The sequence below is a fragment of the Scyliorhinus torazame genome, chromosome 9, assembly GCF_047496885.1.
Source record: "Scyliorhinus torazame isolate Kashiwa2021f chromosome 9, sScyTor2.1, whole genome shotgun sequence".
NCBI lineage: Eukaryota > Metazoa > Chordata > Chondrichthyes > Carcharhiniformes > Scyliorhinidae > Scyliorhinus > Scyliorhinus torazame.
The window spans coordinates 247,778,994-247,804,994 of NC_092715.1; the positions used below are offsets into that span (position 1 = coordinate 247,778,994).

The 26,001-nt window shown below is 47.7% G+C and overlaps 1 long non-coding RNA gene across 1 annotated transcript in view; it reads right to left on the bottom strand.

Moving 5' to 3' along the window:
* Positions 1-23,493, bottom strand: part of LOC140429805 (uncharacterized) — a 37,114-nt gene extending 13,621 nt beyond the window's left edge. The window contains exons 1-2 of the long non-coding RNA XR_011949207.1: positions 22,819-23,493; positions 7,301-7,515 (exon numbers count right to left, since the gene is read on the bottom strand). This is a non-coding gene — a long non-coding RNA (uncharacterized lncRNA). The remainder of the gene's footprint in view (positions 1-7,300; positions 7,516-22,818) is intronic.
* Positions 23,494-26,001: the final 2,508 nt, after the last annotated feature.

Consider the following 26,001-nt stretch of genomic DNA (forward strand, 5'->3'; position numbering starts at 1 on the left):
CTCTTCAGTACTGCTCCATTTAGTTTTGAATAGGATTGAAATTGAATCCAATAAATATCTGGATTGGAAAGTACAATGACCACGAAGCCATTGTCGATTGTTGTAAAAAGCCCCAGCTAATTCACTAATGCTCTTTAGGGAAGGAAATCTGCAGCCCTCAAAGGGTCTGGCCTACAGCAGTGTGGTTGACTCTTGAATGCCCTCTGAAATGGCCTAGAAAGCCACTCAGTTGTAACAAAACTGCTACAAAGTCTAAACGAAAAGAAACACAGATAGTCCACCTTGCATCGGCCTAGGCACTGGAAAGACAGCGGCAAACCCAGCCTTGTTGACCCTGCAAAGTCCTGGCTACCATCAACAGGCTTGTGCCAAAATTTGGGAAGCTGCCTCACAGATTAGTCAAGCAGCAACCTGACACAGTTATACTCACAGTATGATACCTTGCAGGTAACATCCCAGGCACCCACTATCACCATCTATTTATGTTCTGTCCCATCACAGTCATTTTTGAGGCAAAGCCCCATTTCCTGTTGTGTGGCACTACTATCGTGCTAAATCGGATGGAGTTTGAACAGATTTAGCAACTGGTTCCATGAAGTGCTGCGGGCAATTAGCAGCGGCTAGAATTGTACTCGGCCACAATCTAACCCCAAGGACCGGCATATCCCGCACTCCACTACTACCACCAAACCATGGAATCAACCCTGGTTGAATGAACAGTGAGATGTCTTACAATACCAGGTTAAAGTCTAATAGGTTTTTTGGAGTTAGCTTTCGGAGCGCAGCTCCTTAATCAGGTGACTGACCTGATGATGGAGCTGCGCTCTGAAAGCTAACTCCAAACTAACCTGTTGAACTTTAACCTGGTATTGTAAGACTTCTTACTGTGCCCACACCAGTCCAACACCGGCATTTCCACATCATGAATGAAGAGTGCAAGAGAGCAGGCCAGGAGCCGCACCAGGCATAGAGAAAAATGTGGTGTCAATCCAGTGAAGCTACAACACAGGACCACTTGCAAAACAGCATAAGCAGCATGTGATAGACAGAGCTAAGTGATCTCACAATCAACAGATCCAATCTAAGCTCTTCTGTACTGCCCCATTTAGTTTTGAATGGGGTTGAACAATTAATCACTGGAGGAGGAGGCTCCACAAATATCCCCATCCTCATGGTGGAGGGCCCACCACACCTGTGCAAAAGACAAGGCAAAGCATTCACAATAATCTTCGGCCATAAGTGTTGAGTGGCTGATCCATTTCGGTCTCCACCAGAGGCCACCTGCATCATAGATGCCAGTTTCCAGCCAATTCAATTCACCCCACTTGATATCAAGAAATGGCTAAAAGCACTGGATACTGCAAAGGCTATGGGCCCTGACAACAAAGGCTATGGGCCCTGACAGCAATAGTCCTGAAGACCTATGCTCCAGAACTTGCAGCACCCCTCGCCAACCCGTTCCAGTATAGCTACAACACTGGCAGCAAAGTGGCAAAGTGGAAAATTGGCTGAGTATGTCCTGTACACAAAAAGCAGGATCAATCCAACCCGCCCAGTGATGGAAGGCGTCATCAACAGTGATATCAAGCGGTACGTACTTAGCAAAAACTTGTTCACTAATGCTCAGTTTGGGTTTCGCCAGGGCCACTCAGCTCCTGACCTCATTGAAGCCTTGGTTCAAACATGGACAAAAGAGCTGAATTCCAGGGTTGAAGTAAGAGTGACAGCCCTTGACATCAAAACCGCATTTGATCGAGAATGGCATCAAGGAGCCATAGCAAAGCTGGAGTCAATGGGAACCAGGGGGAAACCTCTCCACTGGTTGGAGCCATACCTGCCACAAAGGACGATGGTTGTGGTGGTTGGAGGTCAGTCAACTCAGTCCCAGGACATCACTGCAGGAGTTCCTCGGGGTAGCACCCTCGCTCAACCTTCTTCAGCTACTTCATCAATGGCCTTCCTTGCAACATAAGGTCAAATTTCAGGATGATTGCTCAATGTTCAGTATCATTCATGACTCCTCAGACATTGACATAGTCCATGTGCAAATGCAACAAGACCTGGACGATATCCAGGCTTGAGCTGACAAGTGCCAAGTAACATTCGTGCCACACAAATGCCACGCAATGACCATGTCCAGTGAGACAAAATCAAACCATCGGCCATTGATATTCAATGGCATTACCATCACTCTATTAGCATTCTGGATGTTACCATTCACAAGAAACTGAACTAGACTGGGCTAATAAATGCTATTGCTACAAGAATCAGGTTAGATGTTAGGAATTCTGCAGCAAATAACTAATCTCCTGATTCCCCAAAGCCTGTGCACCTACAAGACACAAATCAGGAGTGTGATGGAATACTCCACACTTGCCTGGATGAGAGCAGCTCCAACAACACTCAGGAAGCTCAACACCATCCAGGACAAAATAGCCAAATCTTTTACCTTCTGCACCCTAACCTTCTGGTTTTCCTATCTGACTAAATTCCGACGTCTTGTTCAATTTTCATTTCTGATTTATGCGACACAACTAAAATATTGTGACCTGACTCCCGCCAGTTCCGTTTTAATTTCAGATAAACTTGAATGTTTATTTGTAAGCCTATATTTAAGTCACTGACCAATGCTGGATTACTTCCATTACCAGGACTGGCTGGAACTTTTGCATCAACTGGTCACTAATGTCCTTTAGGGATGATGTGAAGTTGCTGGCGTTGGACTGGGGTGAGCACAGTAAGGGGTCTTACAACACCAGGTTAAAGTCCATCAGGTTTGTTTCAAATCACGAGCTTTCGGAGCACTGCTCCTTCTTCAGGTTAATGTCTGCTTTCTTGCATCTTTGTAGAAACTTAATGTCAGTGCCTATATGCGCCATCTTCTTGGAGATCCTCTCCACTTTGAGCCGGCAGTTTGCGGTGTCGATGGTAGCCATGATGTGGAGATGCCACCGTTGGACTGGTGTGAGCACAGTAAGAAGTCTTACAGGATTCACCTGAGGAAGAAGCAGTGCTCCAAATGCTAGTGATTTGCGGTAAACCTGTTGGGCTTTAACCTGGTGTTGTAAGACTTCTTACTGTCCTTTAGGGAAGTATCTTCCCCAGTCCGGCCTACATGTCACACCAGTCCCAAACTCTGTGGTTGACTGTTAATGTCCTCAACACAACTGGTGTCTGTCTCGCCAGTGCCTCCCACATCCCAAGATCAAAGAAGAAAGTTGAATCTTTATTACAGCTTTATCATCGAATCCCAAGAATCACGGAATCCCAACAGTGCAGAAGGAGGCGAATCAGCCCATAGGGTCTGCACCAACACTCCAAAGAGCACTCTGCCTAGGGCAATTCCCCCAGCCATCCCACCCTATCTCCATAACCTCGCAACCAACTTTGACCCGTCATCCCTGGAGACAAAGGGGTAATTTAGTATGGCCAATCCATCTAACCTGCACATCTTTGAACTGTGGGAGGAAACCGAAGCACCCGGAGGAAATCCACGCAGACACGAGGAGAACGTGCAAACCCCAGACAGACAGTCACCGAAGGCTGGAACCGAGCCGGATTCCTGGTGTTTTGAGGCAGCAGTGCTAACCACTGTCACCATGTCGCCCACCCTCCCTGAAGTGGTTGATGGTGGTGAGTTCGAAACATAATTTTAAAAGGAAGTTGGACTGCTACTTGAGGATGAGGAACATATAGGGTCATGGGCATAAAGAGGGGACTTGAACCTAATGTGTAACTTCCCTTTCAAAGAACTAACATATACGCCATTGGTCAAATAGTAACCTGCTATATTGCAAGGGTATATGAATCTATAACTCAAATTTATGCCACCGAGCTCAAGCGGGAGAACCTTTGGGAGCCATCACTGGTTCACAGTTGTTGTGGGGGAGGTGTAAAGGGAGTCGCCTGCTGGGTTGGTGGGGTGATGCTCCCTTGGAGGGTGGCGGCGGGGACGGGACAGTTGGTGTCTACTCACTCGTGCTGCCCGGTGTATGCCATTGACCTTCCGGCACTGAAGGCCCTTCCTCCTGGTCACACTCCCTGAGTTGACTGCTGCCGCCACCTTGTCCCAAGCAGCACTGGCTGCCTTGTGGCTCACCCTCTGGGACCCGAGTGTAATAGGACATCCCTCCTGGCCTCACCGCCTCCAGGGACCTCCCCAGGTCAGCACCCTGAATCTTGGGACTGGTCTCCTGGGCGCCATTGTTGCGAGCTGACTGGGGTTGGCCAAGTAAGTGCAGGTTTAGTGCTCCTCGACCTAGTTGGCAGGGGGCTGGCGAGCACGGTACGGGCGAATCAGCTGGCGAGCTGTCATTTGGGGCGAGAAGCCAATGAGGCCTTGTTAAGTGGACCAATTAACATTGAATAGCTTTGCAGGCTCATGGGCCGAGTGCCTGGAAGCTCACAGCAATTCCCGCTCGCTAGCATACCTAGAAATGTTTCAGGAGAACCGCGCCCATAGTCTTTGAATATTTTTAAGGCAGAGCTAGATAGATTCCTGAAAAACAAGGGGTGAAAGGCTTTTGGGGTAGACAGGAATGCGGGATTCCGATTACAATCAGATCAGCCATGAATTTATTGAATGGCCGAGCAGGCTTAAGGTACCAAATAGCCTATATCTGCTCCTAATTTGTATGTTCAAAAGTTTGCATGAAACATGTCATGCAAAGCATGTTCATCTGTACTTAGCACACATTCCCAAACCCAATCAGGTTAAGGTTCACTCATGTAGTGTACAATGATGCATGTTGTTGTAAGACTGGAAAGGTTATTCTTCAATTCCTCCTGTCTGGCTTGGCCAACCTGTTTTGAGTTTAGGTAAGGAATCATTGATCTTTTCTTCCAAAATGGACCAGGATTGTTCTGGACACTAAAGGTAAATCCCAGCCTCTTGACTCCACGATCAGGTATCTCACTGCAGCCTCTTTCCGTCAACACCACACTCAGCTAAAACAATAAACGTGAGATGTTGATGAAATTCTTTTTCAGGTAAGACTATACGCTTTGATCAACAACATTGTTCCTCAAGACCTTTCATTTACTGCCAAGCCATACTAGCCTGTCCGCATGCTAGTTGACAATGGGAATGGTTCCCTTCCCTCAGGTACTTCCCATCTATTTCGAAAATGCTGTTATTACCACACAATTCAAACATAGCAATCCAAACCATTCTGTCCTTGTAAACAATTGTCTCATCCATCATTTCCCATCATTTCGCTCTCAAACCCCTTCTTGTCTGCAAATCCAGGTTTGAATCTCTCCAGTTTGGTTTCTAACTCTTATAGTTCCACAATGGCCAAACCAGTATCACAGAGGACAGGTGACAGCAACTGTGATCAAAATGCATCAACCTGCCATGTCCTCCTGAATTACTTTGCTGCCTTTAGCATTTTTAACCAAACCATGGGGCAGCACGGAGGCACAGTGGTTAGCCTGCTGCCTCACAGCTCAAATCTGATGTTGGGTAACTGTGGCGTTTGTACATTCTCCTGATGTGTGTTTTTCTTCTGGGAGCTCCGGTTTCCTCCCACAGTCCAAAGAGCTGCAGATTAGATGGATTGACAATTGGTAATTACTATCCAAAGCTGGGTGGGGTTACAGGGATAAGATGGGTTGTGGGCCGTGTAGGGTGCTCTTTCAGAGAGTAGGTGCAGACTCGATGGGCCAAATGACCTTTTCTGCACTACGGATTCTACGATCCACCCCACTAAGTTTCCTCAATAGTCTAGATGATTGGGAATGACTTAACTTGGTTCCACCCATCCTTATCCTATTATCGTTCATGGACCATTGCATTGACTGTCCTCCCATTCCCCACTGTTATTTATACAGTCTCTCAAAAATCTGCCCTTCTGCTCTTATTTATCCTCATCTAATGCTGCCTCTTACCAACAGCATCTGCAAATATGTTGTTCGATCTCTTGGCTTTCATAGATTATCATAGAATTTACAGTGCAGAAGGAGGCCATTCGGCCCATCGAGTCTGCACCGGCTCTTGGAAAGAGCACCCTACCCAAGGTCAACACCGCCACCCTATCCCCATAACCCAGCAACCCCACCCAACACTAAGGGCAATTTTGGACACGAAGGGCAATTTACCATGGCCAATCCACCTAACCCGCACATCTTTGGACTGTGGGAGGAAACCGGAGCACCCGGAGGAAACCCACGCACACACGGGGAGGATGTGCAGACTCCGCACAGACAGTGACCCAAGCTGGAATCGAACCTGGGACCCTGGAGCTGTGAAGCAATTGTGCTATCCACAAGGCTACCGTGCTGCTTTGGCTCCTGTTGCAGAGAGAAGAGAGATGCAACTTAATATTCCCCCTTTTCCCAGCTCTCAGCTGACTGCAACAAGTTGTGATTTAGAAAGGATGTGATTTAACCTCTTTTGTGTCATGTCTTCCAGGAACAGACTGAAGACTAAATACCTCATGGCTTTAAATTAAAAGAGGCAATAACGTTTACATTGTTTTATTTTCTCAACACCCAAAATGTAATACACAATAACACACACTCACACAGTCATGTAAGATACAGAACATCATCACAAAATAATTTTTTTTTTAAATTACCAAGCACCAACATGTTTATAGTACAGTCAGAAGTCTTACAACACCAGGTTAAAGTCCAACAGATTTGTTTCGTATCACTAGCTTTCGAAGTGCAGCTCCTTTCTCACCTCGTCATTGGAATCATGAGTGGCCATCCTGGGGTAGCTTGGAGGTTATACTGTGGCATGGATGCCTCTGGGGCCTTGTGGTTTGTTTTGGGGATGTAGCCTGGCATAGGTATCTTGGCACGGCAGCATGAGGACCATAGATGGAGCCATAAGGCTGCATGGACGGCATATCGGTGTGTGAGGGCTGGAGGGTATTTATTATTCCTTTAACTGGGATGCAGTTCCAGAGCACCAAACAGGGATTTTGGAAGAGGCTGCGGCGGCACCAGCAGCGCCGTGACCAATTCATTTTGGGCCTGCTGGCTTGACTCCTGCCCAAACCCGTCCCACCCCAACACAATGACAATCTACTCCTTGTGGATACAATCCTACAATGCCCTCTGACCACAAAGTAAGTCAGTAGAAGATTATGATTCTTATCTGAAGATGGAAATAGAAAAATTAGGACATCTGTATCGAACGTTTGACTGTTTCTAAATCCGTACAAAGCATTCATTAAATGTGGAGATACAGTCAAAATTAAAATGCCCAGAGACAGAGGTTCCAACGATATATTTTATATATACAACCAGGATGGCAGCATTAAAATAAATCAAAAATTATTTTCTTTCTCACAAGGACTGAACTTTCTGTAGGTAAATCCGGCATCGCAACGTCTCCCTCAGTGTCAAACAGAAACTCCTCCAAATCACCTGACCTCTGCTCAGACTGGTTGTGTTCCTCATCAAGTATTTGCTGCCAATAATCAGATTCCGGAATGTAATTGTTCTCTAGTATTCTCTTTATCCCCCTTGTGCCCCATTGAAAGGACTTCGCTCGTAAACGTAGTGCTGAAACAGATAAAAAGCTCAATCCATGAACACTGGTGGATTATTGAGATGGATTTTATGTTCTTTATCTTTATTCCAAATACACGCAGCTCTCCGTCACAGAAAGAGGGATGTTCCAGATCCTCCCTGACATTCTCGCTCTTCAAAGGACTTCAAATGTAACATTGTAAAGAATGTAGGACACAACTACAGTAATAAATTTATCATTATCCTGTAAAACAATGAAATACTCCACATATAATAAAGACCGATGGCATGTACTACATTGTAAGAGTGTTAAAAATGTGCTTAAAATATCAGTCAGTAGATCAGCATTTTAGTTTTATGTCTAGATTCCAAAGTGGAACTTTAACATCACACGGAGCTTACCCTGGCATTTACTGAAGTGACAATTTTTCTTCAGCTTAAATAAGGGAGCGATTCTCTGAAATGGAGACAGAGTGTTCGCGCCATCATGAACGGCGTCGAGGTTCACGACGGCGCAAAGCGACCCCTATCCCGGCCGATTCAGGGCCCGAAAATAGGCTAGGAGGGGCGCTGCATCATTTACGCGTGGCAGGCCTTGGCGCCGCGTAAAGGCGGGGCCGCATACATGACGCGGCTGGCGCCGCATAACTGACGTCACCTGCGCATGCGTGGTTGCCGTCCTCCCCGAGTCTGCCCCGCAAGAAGATGTCCGACGGATCTTGTGGGGCTGCAGAAGAAAGGAGGTCCTCCTTCAGGGAGGCCGGCGCAACGATCGGTGGGCACCGATCGCGGGCCAGACCCCATTTGAGGCCCCCCCCTCCGGTGCAGGATCCCCCCTCCCCACCCGCAGGCCGCCCCGCCAGCGTTCCCGCACTGTTCCCATCGGCAGCGACCGGGTGTGGACGGCACCAGGGGGAACCCGCCGTTTTGGGCAGGCCGCTCGGCCCATCCGGCACTGAGAATCGCGGGGGGTACCGGTGAATCACCATTTTGACTGTCTCGGGCGACTCACTGGACCGCGCCGCGCAAAACGCGATTGTGCCGATCTGGCCGCTTCCGTGAAGGAGGGCGTCGGACCGGCGTCGCGGGAAAATTTGGCGACCCAGGCGATTCTCTGAATCGGCGCGGGAGCAGAGAATCGCGCCCTAAGCAGAATGGGTGTGATTCAGCCACTGCATTGAATCATAGAACCACTACAGTGCAGAGTTGGGGGGGGGGGGGGGGGGGGGGTTGTCTCTCAAACATGTCGGGGATCACGGATTGTGCCAAAACAAACGAGTCATATACACTGCCCGGGTCTCGTGCACAGACGTGCAGCATCCTCATCTGGGGATACAGGGCATCCGTAGTGTTGCAGACGCACCTGTGCATCGATGCCGTGAAATCTCAGACAGGTCCCCACTCGGTGACGGGAACGACCCCGTCGCTGAGAAGTTGAGGGCCACCGTCACCTTGACGGCCACCGAGAGGAGGTGTCCTTCCCCCATAACCTCTGCGGTGCCAGGTGTGCCATCATGTGGCAAATGTGTCTGACTGTTTCCCGGCTGGTCTGCAGTGTCCTCCTGCACGCCCAGTCTGGACGTTCCTCAAGGACATGCGGTCACAGTATACGCGTGCCTTCATCCGGCGCCTCCTTGGCACCACCACCACCTCATCCTCCTCCTCCTCGTCCTGTAGGGCGGCTGGCCCCTCCAACCTGAGGGGCTGGCACCTGCCCCTCTGCAGCCCGCTCCTCTGCTGCAGCCTCCGCCTCCTCTCTGAGTGACCCCGCTAACGCTGCCACAGGGCTGAATGCAGGGCAGCAGCCGCTGCCACGACGGCCGACATCACTGGTTGCTGACCAAACATGATTATCTGCAGGGGGTGAGGGGAAAACATGCTATCATGATGCATACACCTGTGCACAACCAGGTACCATAGGCTGCATGATGGCCCCAATTGTCACCGCGCGGCCCAACCACGCACAATCCCGTCGGTGCCCCCAATCCTGGCACCCGTCCCTGCTGCCAGGGCCACCATTTCATTGCACTGCCCTCACTGGGGGCTGCCGTCGGTGTGGTCCTGGGTGGTCCCCCGGTGGGTGTCGCCAGTTGAGTGGTGTGGCCGGGGAGGTGGGGGGCACCCACCCATACAGCCATTTTTCCACCGTCCACCCAGGGGCCGGGGAGGGTGGCCAACAAAATGGCCACAATAATGGCGCTCGGTGCGTGGGCACCGCCCCTGTCATGTCGGGGGCTGCCCGGCTGTTCGGCCTGTCCCCCCCTTCCCCTTCCCCTCCCCCGGTCCTGGCAGGCCCCCCACCCCCAGAAAGCACGTCCGGTGTCCAAAAAGGGAATCCCCCCACGCCATCTCCTACCTCCTCTCGCAGCCGTCTCAGCCAGCACGCCGTCTTCGCGATTTCTACAAGGTGGTTAGAAACACGCAGTCGGGAAATCGGCCCCAGAGAATCGATCATCAAGGCAGATAATGAGATGCATACTGTACTTCCAGGCTGCGCAGCGGGCGCCGCGATTTCGTCGCGTTGGGTCTGGTGAATTCCGAATCGGCGTGAAACTGGCTCAAGCCCGATTTCAGCGTCAGAACCGATTCTCCGGCCGATCGTGTTTCGGGATTTCGGCGTGATGTCACTGAGAATCCAGCCCAAGGACAGCACAAAAGCAAAGAAAGATGCATACTATGTGGCGAGGATTAGGGGGAAGATAGAGGATTGCTTGCCATTAAAAGCAATCAGAGGAAACAAATGAACTCATAAGCGATAGCTAGCATGGCATTGTGAAGGGGAGGTCATGTCTCACTAACTTAATCGAGTTTTTTGAGTAAGTGACAAAGATGATTGATAAGGGGAAGGTGGTGGATGTTGTTTACCTGGACTTCAGTAAAGCCTTTGACAAGGTGCCTCATGGCAGACTGGTACAAAGGTGAAGTCACATGGGATCAGATGTGAGGTGGTCAGATGGATACAGAACTGGCTTGGTCACAGAAGACAAAGGGTAGCAGTAGAAGGGTGTTTTTCTGAATGGAAGGTGTGACTAGTGGTGTTCCACAGGGATCTGTGATGTGGCCTCTGTTGTTTGTAGTGTACATAAACAATTTGGAGGAAAATGTAGCCGGTCTGATTAATAAGTTCGCGGCTGACACCAAGGTTGGTGGATTGGCAGATAGTGTTGAGTATTGTCAGAAGATACAGCAGGACATAGATAAGTTGGAGACTTGGGCTGAGAAATGGCAAATGGAGTTTAATCCGGACAAATGTGAGGTAATGCATTTTGGTAGAGAGGAAATATACCGTAAATGGCAAAACTCTTGGGTATATATAAAGTCAGAGAGATCTGGGCGCGCAGGTCCACAGATCCTTGCAACTCAAGTGGAAAAGGTAGTTAAGAAACCATACGGAATGCTTGCCTTCATTGGACAAGGCATCGAGTATAAAATCTGGCAAGTCATGCGACAGTTGTATAGAACATTGGTAAGGCCGCTATTGGATTATTGCGCACAATCCTGGTCACCACACTGCCAGAAGGATGTGGAGGCTTTGAAGAGGGTGCAAAGGAGGTTTACCAGGATGGTGCCTGGTCAGGAGGATGTTCGCTTTGTGGAGAGGCTGAATAGACTCGGACTGTTTATGACAAGATTATGAGAGGCATGGATAGAGTGGATGGGCAGGTACTCTTTCCCAGGGTGGAGGGGTCAGTCACCTGGGGGCATAGGTTTAAGGTCCATGGGGCAACGTTTAGAGGAGATGTGCGAGGCTGGTATTTTACGCAGAGGGTGGTGAGTACCTGGAACGCGTAGCCAGGGGAGGTTGTGGAAGCAGATACATTAACAGTGTTCAAAAGGCATCCTAACAAACACATGGATAGGATGGGTATAGAGGGATACTCCACAAAGAAGTGCTGAGGGTTTTGGAAGGGGTTGGTATCATGACCGCTGCAGGCTTGGAGGGCCGAAGGGCCTGTTCCTGTGCTGTATTGTTCTTTGTTCTTTATAAAAAAGCAATAATGCAGGAGGAGATAAAATCTGAGTTTAAGCTAGCGAGTAATAGAAGAATTCAAGAAATGTTTTGCATATATAAAGGTAAGAGAGAGACAGGAATGGACATTGCATCACTGGAAAATGAAGCTGGAAAAATAGTAATAGGGGACAAATAAATGGCAGAGGAACTGAATAGGTACTCTGCATCAGTCTTCACAGTGGGAGACACCAGTTACATATCGGAACTTCAAGAGAGACAGGGCAGAGGTGAGTGTAGTGGCCATTACTAAGGAGAAGGTGCTGGGCAAACTGACAGGTCTGAAAGTGGATATATCACCCAGACCAGATGGACGACAGCCCCGGGTCCTGCAGGAGATAGCTGAGGGAATTATGGAGACATTGGTGGTGATCTTTCAGGGATCACTGAAGGCAGGGATGGTCCCAGAGGACTGGAAAATGGCTAATGTAACTTCCCTGTTTAAGAAGTGAGGGAGTCAGAAGACTGGAAATTATGGGCCGGTTAGCCTGACTTCAGTTCCTGGTAGGTCTTTAGAGTCCAGTATTAAAGATGATATTGCAGAGTACTTGGAAGCGCATGGTAAAATAGGAGTGAGTCAGCTCAGCTTTGTCAAGGGGAGCCGTGTCTGACAAACCTGTGAGATTTTTTGAGGGGGTAACAAGGAAGTTCGACAAAGGAGGACCAGTAGACATGATCTATTTGGATTTCCAGAAGGGTTTTGACATGGTGCCTTACAGGAAGCTACTAAATAAGAAAAGCCCATGGTGTTATGGGGAAGGTACTGGCATGGTTAGAGGATTAGCTGACTGGCAGAAGGCAGAGATTGGGGATCATGGGGTCTTTTTCAGGATGGAAACCGGTTACGAGTGGTGATCTGCAGGTGTCAGTTTGGGACCACAACTGTGGGCAAGGAGTCTGTGCCAGACCACTTGCTCCATCTCTCCTTCAGGCTGGGCCATACTTATTATGCTCCCCAAGCCAGGATGCAGCAAGTGCTTATTTGAAGATGAGTCCACTTATCTTGGCTCCATTGATGCTATTGCCTTTGGGAATAGAGGGGATAGCGGTTTAACTGTATCCCTTAGGTGAGGGATGGCTGCAGTACCCCACACCACAGAATGGGCAATTTGAGGACCTGTTTACGTCCTACAACTGTGGATCTCTAGTGAAATCCCCATCTCGTCTTCACTTTGGTGAGACTTGAAGGAAGTTGGTAGAGAATCTGTTATATTTCTAAGATGTACGCCTGCTGCATCCCAGCCACTTTTGTTCTTGGACCTCTACCTTGTGTGGGAAGAACTGGCACCTTTCCACGCACCGACGGGTCAGTGTATTGGTAATTCAGCAATCTGCTGCTGGAGGACGAGTTGTTCTTGGAATTGTTCTGTTGCTTCTGGATGGACTAGTGAAGGATTCGGGGGGAATTCCTCTCCTTGAGACTATGATCCGATGTGGGAAAGTCAGTGTCTTCTGTCAAAGTGCCATGAAGGAGGCAATGAGGAGGCAGAGGGCCAGGTGTGAGTGCTTGGAACTGAAGGTGCTCATTCTGGACTCATGTCAGACCGTTGAACACCCAGGCCTGTGAAAGGTGTATGGAGAGCAGAAGGCACACTACCTATTTTCATACAGAAGCACCTTCATGACGTTATGGGTAACCTTCTTTCAGGACATGGAAAAAGACAGACGGTCCCTAAGAAGCTGCTGGGGCTGCTGGTCAATAACACAGACCTTGTCTTAGATTCTGAGGACGTCAATGACTAGGTTTGAGTGTATTTTGGTGCTCTGTTCAGTCCAGATCTGTCCAGTGATGACACAGATTTGTGGGAGGACCTACTGAGGTTTGGCTTCAAGGAAGTCGAGTGACTCAATTCTTCACTCATGTTTAGCCGAGTTGTCCGATTCTCTCAACCGGATATCGAGGGACAAGTGACCACAACTGAACCCAATGAACATGGAATTCCAAAGGGCTTTTGGGACTTCCTGAGAGGTGAGTATGCACAAGCTGAAAGAAAGTCTGAAACAGTAGAATTTCCTCTTGATACCGGCCCTCATTATCATGCTGCCCAAAGGTTGCAATATCAGCCAAGTTAAGAAGTGGAGCTTGAGCTCCGTCTTGAGGATGGTGAAAGCCATGTCTTCTGCCTTGGCACCATGCTGGCCCACATGATCAACACCACGTTCCCGTGCCAAAGAATCACCTTGATCAGTGCTACATTCCCGTGCCAAACCATGCACCTTAACATTCATCTGGTCTGGGCGTTGATCCACCATTCCCAGAAGGATGCTCCTCGGGCCACTTTCTTTTCGCTGGATCAGGAGAACGTTTTTGACGGGGTGGATCATGAATACTGATTCGAGACTCTCAACGTTCTAGTTTGAAACACGTTTTGTTCTCCGTATCCAATCTCTGTACACTGCTGCTAAAGTGTCTGATTAATGATAATGTGTCCTTGATGGTGTCTCTTTACTTTGGGAGCTGGCAGTGCATCAGGCGTGCCCTTGTTCGGACAGTTATATGCCCCATGTGTCGTGCCTTTTCTATGTCCATTGATGGGGGGCTGATGGGACTGGTTCTACGTGGGCAGGACGTGGAGGTCACCCTCTCAGCTTACACCGTTGCCGTGCCCCTCACGTTCATCGATACTATTGGAGGATACCCAATTTTCAACAGGTCAACTCCATGGCATTGTCTGCCAGGATCAACTGGGAAAAATATTGCAGAGTCCAGGTCGATCAGTGGTGACTAGATTCCCTGATGGGGTAGCTCCCCCAGTGCCTTTATCTGGGTGTCTACCTTTACCTGTCGAGGAAGCTGGGCAGTGAACTGCCAAAATTGATTGATTGATTTGACTTATTGTCACATGTACTGAGGTGCAGTGAAAATAATTATTCTGCCTACAGTCTGGACAGATCGTTCCATACATGAAAAAACATTGGACATAGGATAAATGTACAATGTAAATACATAGACACAGTCACCGGGTAAAGCAAACTACTTAGTATACTACTCAGTAGAGAAGATCTGCGGAAAGATCAGTTCAATCCGTAAAAGGGTCATTCAGGAGACAGTTGTAACAGTGGGGAAGAAGCTTTTTTTGAACCTTTTAGTGCGTGTTCTCAGACTTCTGCACTTCCTGCCTGATGGAAGAGGTTGGAAGACAGAACAACCCAGGTAGGAGAGTTTTTGATTAAGCTGCCCGTTTTCCCAAGGCAGTGGGAGGTACAGACAGAATCAATGAATGTGAGGCAGTTTTGCATGATGGACTGCGCTGTGTTCATGGCTATCTGTAGATTCTTACGGTCTTAGGCCGAGCAGTTGCTATACTAGACTGTGATTCAGCCAGACAGGATGTTTCCTATGGCGCACCTGTAAAAATTGGTAAAAGTCAATGTGGAGATGCCGAATTGCCTTCGTCACCTGAGGAAGTATAGACGCTGTTGCCAAAGTCAACACTTGCACTGAGCGCTAATCAGGACTGCTCTGCATGCCATCCTTCAGGGGTCAAACGCTGGTCATCAACCGACTGATGTCTGGTACGTTGTGATCCCCCTTGGTCACATCGATCCCTCCCCGGGATTGTCATCAAGACAAAGAAACTCATCGATTTCTTCTTGGACAAAAAAGTGCACTCGGCCTACACCACAGGGCTGAAGGACTGTCATAAAACCTCACTTTTCTAATTGTGTTTTAGCTATTCCAGTTCCTTATCTTCGATCAGAATTAAGTTAGTATGATCACTATATCACTCACTCATTGACAAGCAAATAAAATCACAGCAAAAATTCATCTCCTCTCATTATTGACGAATGAGCAAAATTCCAGTCAATGGAAGGGATTTGAATACTCACGTCTGTCGAGTTCTAGGCTTGAAAGATTGAAGCAAAGCTCGAAAAAAGTAAAAATTATATCTGATTCGCATAGTTGTATGAGCTCCTCTTCAGCCCTTCAAAACACATAGGCAGCACGGTAGCATTGTGGATAGCACAATTGCTTTACAGCTCCAGGGTCCCAGGTTCGATTCCGGCTTGGGTCACTGTCTGTGCGGAGTCTGCACATCCTCCCCGTGTGTGCGTGGGTTTCCTCCGGGTGCTCCGGTTTCCACCCACAGTCCAAAGATGTGCAGGTTAGGTGGATTGGCCATGATAAATTGCCCTTCGTGTCCAAAATTGCCCTTAGTGTTGGGTGGGGTTACTGGATGGAGGTGTTGATCTTGGGTAGGGTGCTCTTTCCGGGAGCCGGTGCAGACTCGATGGGCCGAATGGCCTCCTTCTGCACTGTAAATTCTATGATAATCTATGACGTGTAAAAGGACAGTATTAGCCCGATTGTCAGGATGAACACTGGACCCATTTCAGCTCTCAAGTGACCAGCTTCAGTCACTGACTCTGTACAGGACTCTAGAGCCAATTGCTCCACTCACTCGCCAATGTTTCTACTATGCAAATTGGACCTGTCTTTATTGACTGATTTAAATTTCTATTTCTGTCTGCAGCTTCTTCCTGACAGGATTTCTCTCTTGATAATGAATATCTTGTTATCTCTTCTCTGCTGCAGACCTTTACATACATCTGTTCCTCCTCCCTTTTCTCACAGCTTTGTTCTCTTTCTGTGATTCATTGCTGTTTTTCATTAACTTTTGTTCCTTTTCAGAACATCTCAAACCCAAAATGTCCGAACCGACCATCAATGCAACTTTTTCTTTGTTGAATAATTAACTACAATAGTCTCAAGGATGGACAGGCCACTCAAATTCTCCGTGCCACACGCCGGCTCGCCAACTCCCGTGACCAGAGTCAGGCCAAAGGTGGGCAGGTGGACGCCACCAGACTATTCACTGCCATCGCCTTCATACCTGTTGGCTGGGCATTGCAAAATTCCACTCCATCAGCAGGATCTCCCCATTCCGATAGTCAGTGGGATTTACCAGTGTCACCAAAGTCAATGGACTTTTGGCTGGCAGCCGCAGTGATATCAGAAAGTTCCGTTAAGTTCCTAGGCCTATGTTCCTTCGCACCCTCTCTCTGCACACTTGTGTTGTGTATAAAGATTTAGTTAGTCGAGACATTGTGGGTGGAATTTTCTCTTTGTTTTGCAGTGAGTGACAGCGGGCGGGAAAAGTAGCGACGAAGCCACGGGTCCCAATGGTGGCTTTGATCCATTGTATCGTCCCGGAGTTGATAAAAAGGCAAATTAGAAAGGGTGTTTCCCACAATGTCATGGTGGCAGGGAACACTCTAGTTGAGCCCGCCCAGCCAGCAACTTATTTGTCAGGGAACTTTTAAAAGATGTTCCGATGCACAAAAGATATAATTGAACACTGCCGCCCGCAATCCCACGCCACACAACCTTCCTTCCCCAGTACTGCAATGAGCACTTCCGCGGCACTGCCCGGATACTTCCCCCGGCGCTGCCTGGACTCTGCCCATTAGCTGTCTGGGCATGACCCTCTCCCCTCTGAGTGATGCACTCACATGAGCCCCTCTGGTGGGTCTGCCCACCAGGTGCACGCTGTGGGAGACCAATCATAATCACACTAGCATGAATGGATAATTTAACTGGGGGCAGGGGGAGGGTGGTGAATTATCAGGCGAAGAGGCCTGATAATGACACACAAATATATAATGGGGTACGTTGGGTTTACTGCTACGTCCCTGGGGGAGGAGGGAGAGGGGGGAATTGCGATGAGACTTCCCAGCAGTGTAAAATGTGATTTGAGCCTCTCGCGGGGTTTTCGAATCCTGTCACTTATCCCGTCTGAGAAAAACAGGAGCGGAAAATCCTGCCCATTAGATTTAATCAAATTTCTTTAAATTAAATGGGAATGACATGTGACACAAATTGATGGACTCCAGGTTAAAAGGTATTACTCTTTTAACCAACCCTTAACAGTAAATGTTAAAATTTAGGCAGGATTAACTCAATTAACAGTTTGGATTAATTTTCAACAATTGAGGTTGAAAGAAGTGGAAGAAGTGAAGTCAGCAGAATTTGATAAGGGAGTAACCAGACCATGGTTGTACCAGTACTTAGTTGGACTTGGGAATCAACATTAACCAGTGAGAAGTTCTCACTCAAATAGCATAGAGCAGGAGAGCCAGGGTTACATCTGACAGTGGGGAAGATCATCACATCTCATTGGATAGCTCCTACCCACCTCAAGCTGAACATCATTGGTGCTGTCCAACCACAGCCCATTTGTTTCAAATCATACTTGGAGCTACAAAAGTAATCTCTCAACTGGTGGGCCATTTATCTGTGCAGGTAAGGCAAATTTAGCAAAGAAGACCCCAGTCATTCCCATATGCGTGCTGGAAGGTGAGGACCTTGTGTCCCAGTCCTATTAATATCTATCTGCAGGTTGATGATGCACGCAAGACAGCCATGATCGACAAAGAGCTTAAAAGGCTCAATGTGGACATGCCGCACTAAAGAAACTGGGTTTGCTCAAAAGTGGACCCTACAAAATAAAAACAACATCTTCTTCTGGGGTGGAAATCGCAAGAAGCAAAAGATGAGTATTGAGAGGGTTTTGCAGTTAAAGAATGCTGTACTCACGATGAGTGTAACACCCCCACAGAAGGCCCAGAGAGAATTCTTACACTTTGTGTTTCAACAAGTGCAGCCCCAGTTAAACCCATCTGCACTAATGGGTCAACACTCACCTCCAACCAGGATGTCCAGGAATAATTCTATGAGGCATCTAATGCTGCTATTAGTAGAATTGTGAGATTGTGAGCACTGAAGGACCATACCTTCTTGGGAACATCAGTGCAAGGATGGGGGCTGACAACACAGGTAGCCAATGTGAATAGGGCACCACAGATTCGGAAGGATGAAGGAAAATGGATCGAGATTGCTGGGGCTAATCTGTTCCCAGGGACTCTGTGTGATAAAGAGTTTATTCCAAACTAAGTTGTACCAGGGGTGTCCTGGTGGCATCTGGCATCACACAACTGGCTTCAGCCTGTTCTCACCAGCACCACTGTTACACCCTCAGCAGCATCCTCATCAATCATAGAATCATCGAATGCGTACAGTGCAGAAAGACATAATTCGGTCCATCGAAAGTGCTCCAAAAGAGCACCCTACTGAGACCCACTCCCCACCCTATTCCCGTAACCCCACCTAACTTGCACATCTTTGGACTGTAGGAGGAAATTAGGGCACCAGAAGGAAGCTACGCAGACATGGGAAGAATCTGCAAACTCAAATGCCTGAATCAAACCTGGGTCTCTGTGCCACCGTGTCGCCCATTCAGAGCTATCATAGTGCTGACCTTGACACTGACCATTCCCTGGTGTTAAGGAAATGTTAGACTAAAGCCAAGGAAATTATGCCACTCCTGGGAGAAATGTTGTCTTCTGAACAACACTTGCCATACCACTGCCTTAGAAATGACCCAGGAGTCTCTCAACATCCTCAGCGGGCTATTTATGACAACAGCACCCAAGATTTCAATGTCAACTTGGGATAATTTTCATTATGTCACCTGGAACTCTGTATATAGAAAACAAAATGGGAGGAATGCTGAGTGGTTTGAGGCTTATTGAAATGGAACCAGTTACTTCAAACAGGAGGAGTGCCCCCATGAACAGCAAGCAGACCCACTTCAAACAGAGTCTAAATGTTCTCAGAGTTGCCAGAATCAAGTCTCAATGGACTTGGCACTGCGCCTATCCATGCTGGTTGAAACCCTGCAATAACATAGAGCATGCTGCCAGATCCTGCGACGTGAGAGGGATGTTGAAAAGAACCAAGAACAAACCAACAACCAAACTGCCCCCCCCCCCTTTAAAACATAGACAGCGGTGATCATCACAGAAGCTCACATCAGATGGAATCATGGATGGAGCGCTCTCTCTAATTCTGCACAATGGAGAGCATTGTCCCTCTGTGCCATTTCCTGTCATGGAGCAGCTGGACAATGAACCCACCATAGTAGAGCTGAACAAAGGCCATTCATCACCTAGCCAGCGTCAAGGTCCCAGGAGACAATGCCATTCCACCTGAAATCATCAAGTGTGGAAAAGCAGCACTATTGCAGCATTTGTGTCTCAGCTCGAGGGAAAGATTTGTGCCTCAATCCATGTATGTTTTCAACATTGTACAAAGGCAAAGAGGTTTGAGTGAATGCAGCAATTACCAAGGAGTCTCTTTGTTTAGTATATCAGGGAATGGTCTTCGCTCATGTTGCTGTGATTGTATTGGAGTCCGTGGCATCACATATCAACCCTGAGACTCGCGTATCTACCCTGAGCCTCAGAGAGGCCTCACAGCTGGTAGATCGACAGTCAACATTCTTTTCTCACTTCGGCTGTAACACAAATGCTGCAAACCATGCCAACCACATTGCATTATCTTCATAGACTTCACCAAAGCTTCCAATCTTGTCAGAAGATGCAAGATTCTTCAAACTGCCAATCCACTTACCCTGTACATCTTTGGGTTGTGGGTGGTTGAATGAAGAGTGAGAAGTCTTACAATACCAGGTTAAAGTCTAACAGGTTTGTTTGCAGTTAGCTTTCAGAGCGCAGCTCCTTAAGCAGCATGTGATAGAGCTAAGCAATCTCACAAACAACGGACCCGATAAGCTCTTCAGCAACACACCACAGAATGGGCAATTTGAGGACTTGTTTACGTCCTACAACTGTGGATCTCTAGTGAAATCCCCATCTCGTCTTCACTTTGGTGAGACTTGAAGGAAGTTGGTAGAGAATCTGTTATATTTCTAAGATGTACGCCTGCTGCATCCCAGCCACTTTTGTTCTTGGACCTCTACCTTGTGTGGGAAGAACTGGCACTTTTCCACGCACCGACGGGTCAGTGTATTGGTAATTCAGCAATCTGCTGCTGGAGGACGAGTTGTTCTTGGAATTGTTCTGTTGCTTCTGGATGGACTAGTGAAGGATTCGGGGGGAATTCCTCTCCTTGAGACTATGATCCGATGTGGGAAAGTCAGTGTCTTCTGTCAAAGTGCCATGAAGGAGGCAATGAGGAGGCAGAGGGCCAGGTGTGAGTGCTTGGAACTGAAGGTGCTCATTCTGGACTCATGTCAGACCGTTGAACACCCAGGCCTGTGAAAGGTGTATGGAGAGCAGAAGGCACACTACCTATTTTCATACAGAAGCACCTTCATGACGTTATGGGTAACCTTCTTTCAGGACATGGAAAAAGACAGACGGTCCCTAAGTAGCTGCTGGGGCTGCTGGTCAATAACACAGTCCTTGTCTTAGATTCTGAGGACATCAATGACTAGGCTTGAGTGTATTTTGGTGCTCTGTTCAGTCCAGATCTGTCCAGTGATGACACAGATTTGTGGGAGGACCTACTGAGGTTTGGCTTCAAGGAAGTCGAGTGACTCAATTCTTCACTCATGTTTAGCCGAGTTGTCCGATTCTCTCAACCGGATATCGAGGGACAAGTGACCACAACTGAACAGGATGAACATGGAATTCCAAAGGGCTTTTGGGACTTCCTGAGAGGTGAGTATGCACAAGCTGAAAGAAAGTCTGAAACAGTAGAATTTCCTCTTGATACCGGCCCTCATTATCATGCTGCCCAAAGGTTGCAATATCAGCCAAGTTAAGAAGTGGAGCTTGAGCTCCGTCTTGAGGATGGTGAAAGCCATGTCTTCTGCCTTGGCACCATGCTGGCCCACATGATCAACACCACGTTCCCGTGCCAAAGAATCACCTTGATCAGTGCTACATTCCCGTGCCAAACCATGCACCTTAACATTCATCTGGTCTGGGCGTTGATCCACCATTCCCAGAAGGATGCTCCTCGGGCCACTTTCTTTTCGCTGGATCAGGAGAACGTTTTTGACGGGGTGGATCATGAATACTGATTCGAGACTCTCAACGTTCTAGTTTGAAACACGTTTTGTTCTCCGTATCCAATCTCTGTACACTGCTGCTAAAGTGTCTGATTAATGATAATGTGTCCTTGATGGTGTCTCTTTACTTTGGGAGCTGGCAGTGCATCAGGCGTGCCCTTGTTCGGACAGTTATATGCCCCATGTGTCGTGCCTTTTCTATGTCCATTGATGGGGGGCTGATGGGACTGGTTCTACGTGGGCAGGACGTGGAGGTCACCCTCTCAGCTTACACCGTTGCCGTGCCCCTCACGTTCATCGATACTATTGGAGGATACCCAATTTTCAACAGGTCAACTCCATGGCATTGTCTGCCAGGATCAACTGGGAAAAATATTGCAGAGTCCAGGTCGATCAGTGGTGACTAGATTCCCTGATGGGGTAGCTCCCCCAGTGCCTTTATCTGGGTGTCTACCTTTACCTGTCGAGGAAGCTGGGCAGTGAACTGCCAAAATTGATTGATTGATTTGACTTATTGTCACATGTACTGAGGTGCAGTGAAAATAATTATTCTGCCTACAGTCTGGACAGATCGTTCCATACATGAAAAAACATTGGACATAGGATAAATGTACAATGTAAATACATAGACACAGTCACCGGGTAAAGCAAACTACTTAGTATACTACTCAGTAGAGAAGATCTGCGGAAAGATCAGTTCAATCCGTAAAAGGGTCATTCAGGAGACAGTTGTAACAGTGGGGAAGAAGCTTTTTTTGAACCTTTTAGTGCGTGTTCTCAGACTTCTGCACTTCCTGCCTGATGGAAGAGGTTGGAAGACAGAACAACCCAGGTAGGAGAGTTTTTGATTAAGCTGCCCGTTTTCCCAAGGCAGTGGGAGGTACAGACAGAATCAATGAATGTGAGGCAGTTTTGCATGATGGACTGCGCTGTGTTCATGGCTATCTGTAGATTCTTACGGTCTTAGGCCGAGCAGTTGCTATACTAGACTGTGATTCAGCCAGACAGGATGTTTCCTATGGCGCACCTGTAAAAATTGGTAAAAGTCAATGTGGAGATGCCGAATTGCCTTCGTCACCTGAGGAAGTATAGACGCTGTTGCCAAAGTCAACATTTGCACTGAGCGCTAATCAGGACTGCTCTGCATGCCATCCTTCAGGGGTCAAACGCTGGTCATCAACCGACTGATGTCTGGTACGTTGTGATCCCCCTTGGTCACATCGATCCCTCCCCGGGATTGTCATCAAGACAAAGAAACTCATCGATTTCTTCTTGGACAAAAAAGTGCACTCGGCCTACACCACAGGGCTGAAGGACTGTCATAAAACCTCACTTTTCTAATTGTGTTTTAGCTATTCCAGTTCCTTATCTTCGATCAGAATTAAGTTAGTATGATCACTATATCACTCACTCATTGACAAGCAAATAAAATCACAGCAGAAATTCATCTCCTCTCATTATTGACGAATGAGCAAAATTCCAGTCAATGGAAGGGATTTGAATACTCACGTCTGTCGAGTTCAAGGCTTGAAAGATTGAAGCAAAGCTCGAAAAAAGTAAAAATTATATCTGATTCGCATAGTTGTATGAGCTCCTCTTCAGCCCTTCAAAACACATAGGCAGCACGGTAGCATTGTGGATAGCACAATTGCTTTACAGCTCCAGGGTCCCAGGTTCGATTCCGGCTTGGGTCACTGTCTGTGCGGAGTCTGCACATCCTCCCCGTGTGTGCGTGGGTTTCCTCCGGGTGCTCCGGTTTCCACCCACAGTCCAAAGATGTGCAGGTTAGGTGGATTGGCCATGATAAATTGCCCTTAGTGTCCAAAATTGCCCTTAGTGTTGGGTGGGGTTACTGGATGGAGGTGTTGATCTTGGGTAGGGTGCTCTTTCCGGGAGCCGGTGCAGACTCGATGGGCCGAATGGCCTCCTTCTGCACTGTAAATTCTATGATAATCTATGACGTGTAAAAGGACAGTATTAGCCCGATTGTCAGGATGAACACTGGACCCATTTCAGCTCTCAAGTGACCAGCTTCAGTCACTGACTCTGTACAGGACTCTAGAGCCAATTGCTCCACTCACTCGCCAATGTTTCTACTATGCAAATTGGACCTGTCTTTATTGACTGATTTAAATTTCTATTTCTGTCTGCAGCTTCTTCCTGACAGGATTTCTCTCTTGATAATGAATATCTTGTTATCTCTTCTCTGCTGCAGACCTTTACATACATCTGTTCCTTCTCCCTTTTCTCACAGCTTTGTTCTCTTTCTGTGATTCATTGCTGTTTTTCATTAACTTTTGTTCCTTTTCAGAACATCTCAAACCCAAAATGTCCGAACCGACCATCAATGCAACTTTTTCTTTGTTGAATAATTAACTACAATAGACTCAAGGATGGACAGGCCACTCAAATTCTCCGTGCCACACGCCGGCTCGCCAACTCCCGTGACCAGAGTCAGGCCAAAGGTGGGCAGGTGGATGCCACCAGACTATTCACTGCCATCACCTTCATACCTGTTGGCTGGGCAGTGCAAAATTCCACTCCATCAGCAGGATCTCCCCATTCCGATAGTCAGTGGGATTTACCAGTGTCACCAAAGTCAATGGACTTTTGGCTGGCAGCCGCAGTGATATCAGAAAGTTCCGTTAAGTTCCTAGGCCTATGTTCCTTCGCACCCTCTCTCTGCACACTTGTGTTGTGTATAAAGATTTAGTTAGTCGAGACATTGTGGGTGGAATTTTCTCTTTGTTTTGCAGTGAGTGACAGCGGGCGGGAAAAGTAGCGACGAAGCCACGGGTCCCAATGGTGGCTTTGATCCATTGTATCGTCCCGGAGTTGATAAAAAGGCAAATTAGAAAGGGTGTTTCCCACAATGTCATGGTGGCGGGGAACACTCTAGTTGAGCCCGCCCAGCCAGCAACTTATTTGTCAGGGAACTTTTAAAAGATGTTCCGATGCACAAAAGATATAATTGAACACTGCCGCCCGCAATCCCACGCCACACAACCTTCCTTCCCCAGTACTGCAATGAGCACTTCCGCGGCACTGCCCGGATACTTCCCCCGGCGCTGCCTGGACTCTGCCCATTAGCTGTCTGGGCATGACCCTCTCCCCTCTGAGTGATGCACTCACATGAGCCCCTCTGCTGGGTCTGCCCACCAGGTGCACGCTGTGGGAGACCAATCATAATCACACTAGCATGAATGGATAATTTAACTGGGGGCAGGGGGAGGGTGGTGAATTATCAGGCGAAGAGGCCTGATAATGACACACAAATATATAATGGGGTACGTTGGGTTTACTGCTACGTCCCTGGGGGAGGAGGGAGAGGGGGGGAATTGCGATGAGACTTCCCAGCAGTGTAAAATGTGATTTGAGCCTCTCGCGGGGTTTTCGAATCCTGTCACTTATCCCGTCTGAGAAAAACAGGAGCGGAAAATCCTGCCCATTAGATTTAATCAAATTTCTTTAAATTAAATGGGAATGACATGTGACACAAATTGATGGACTCCAGGTTAAAAGGTATTACTCTTTTAACCAACCCTTAACAGTAAATGTTAAAATTTAGGCAGGATTAACTCAATTAACAGTTTGGATTAATTTTCAACAATTGAGGTTGAAAGAAGTGGAAGAAGTGAAGTCAGCAGAATTTGATAAGGGAGTAACCAGACCATGGTTGTACCAGTACTTAGTTGGACTTGGGAATCAACATTAACCAGTGAGAAGTTCTCACTCAAATAGCATAGAGCAGGAGAGCCAGGGTTACATCTGACAGTGGGGAAGATCATCACATCTCATTGGATAGCTCCTACCCACCTCAAGCTGAACATCATTGGTGCTGTCCAACCACAGCCCATTTGTTTCAAATCATACTTGGAGCTACAAAAGTAATCTCTCAACTGGTGGGCCATTTATCTGTGCAGGTAAGGCAAATTTAGCAAAGAAGACCCCAGTCATTCCCATATGCGTGCTGGAAGGTGAGGACCTTGTGTCCCAGTCCTATTAATATCTATCTGCAGGTTGATGATGCACGCAAGACAGCCATGATCGACAAAGAGCTTAAAAGGCTCAATGTGGACATGCCGCACTAAAGAAACTGGGTTTGCTCAAAAGTGGACCCTACAAAATAAAAACAACATCTTCTTCTGGGGGTGGAAATCGCAAGAAGCAAAAGATGAGTATTGAGAGGGTTTTGCAGTTAAAGAATGCTGTACTCACGATGAGTGTAACACCCCCACAGAAGGCCCAGAGAGAATTCTTACACTTTGTGTTTCAACAAGTGCAGCCCCAGTTAAACCCATCTGCACTAATGGGTCAACACTCACCTCCAACCAGGATGTCCAGGAATAATTCTATGAGGCATCTAATGCTGCTATTAGTAGAATTGTGAGATTGTGAGCACTGAAGGACCATACCTTCTTGGGAACATCAGTGCAAGGATGGGGGCTGACAACACAGGTAGCCAATGTGAATAGGGCACCACAGATTCGGAAGGATGAAGGAAAATGGATAGAGATTGCTGGGGCTAATCTGTTCCCAGGGACTCTGTGTGATAAAGAGTTTATTCCAAACTAAGTTGTACCAGGGGTGTCCTGGTGGCATCTGGCATCACACAACTGGCTTCAGCCTGTTCTCACCAGCACCACTGTTACACCCTCAGCAGCATCCTCATCAATCATAGAATCATCGAAT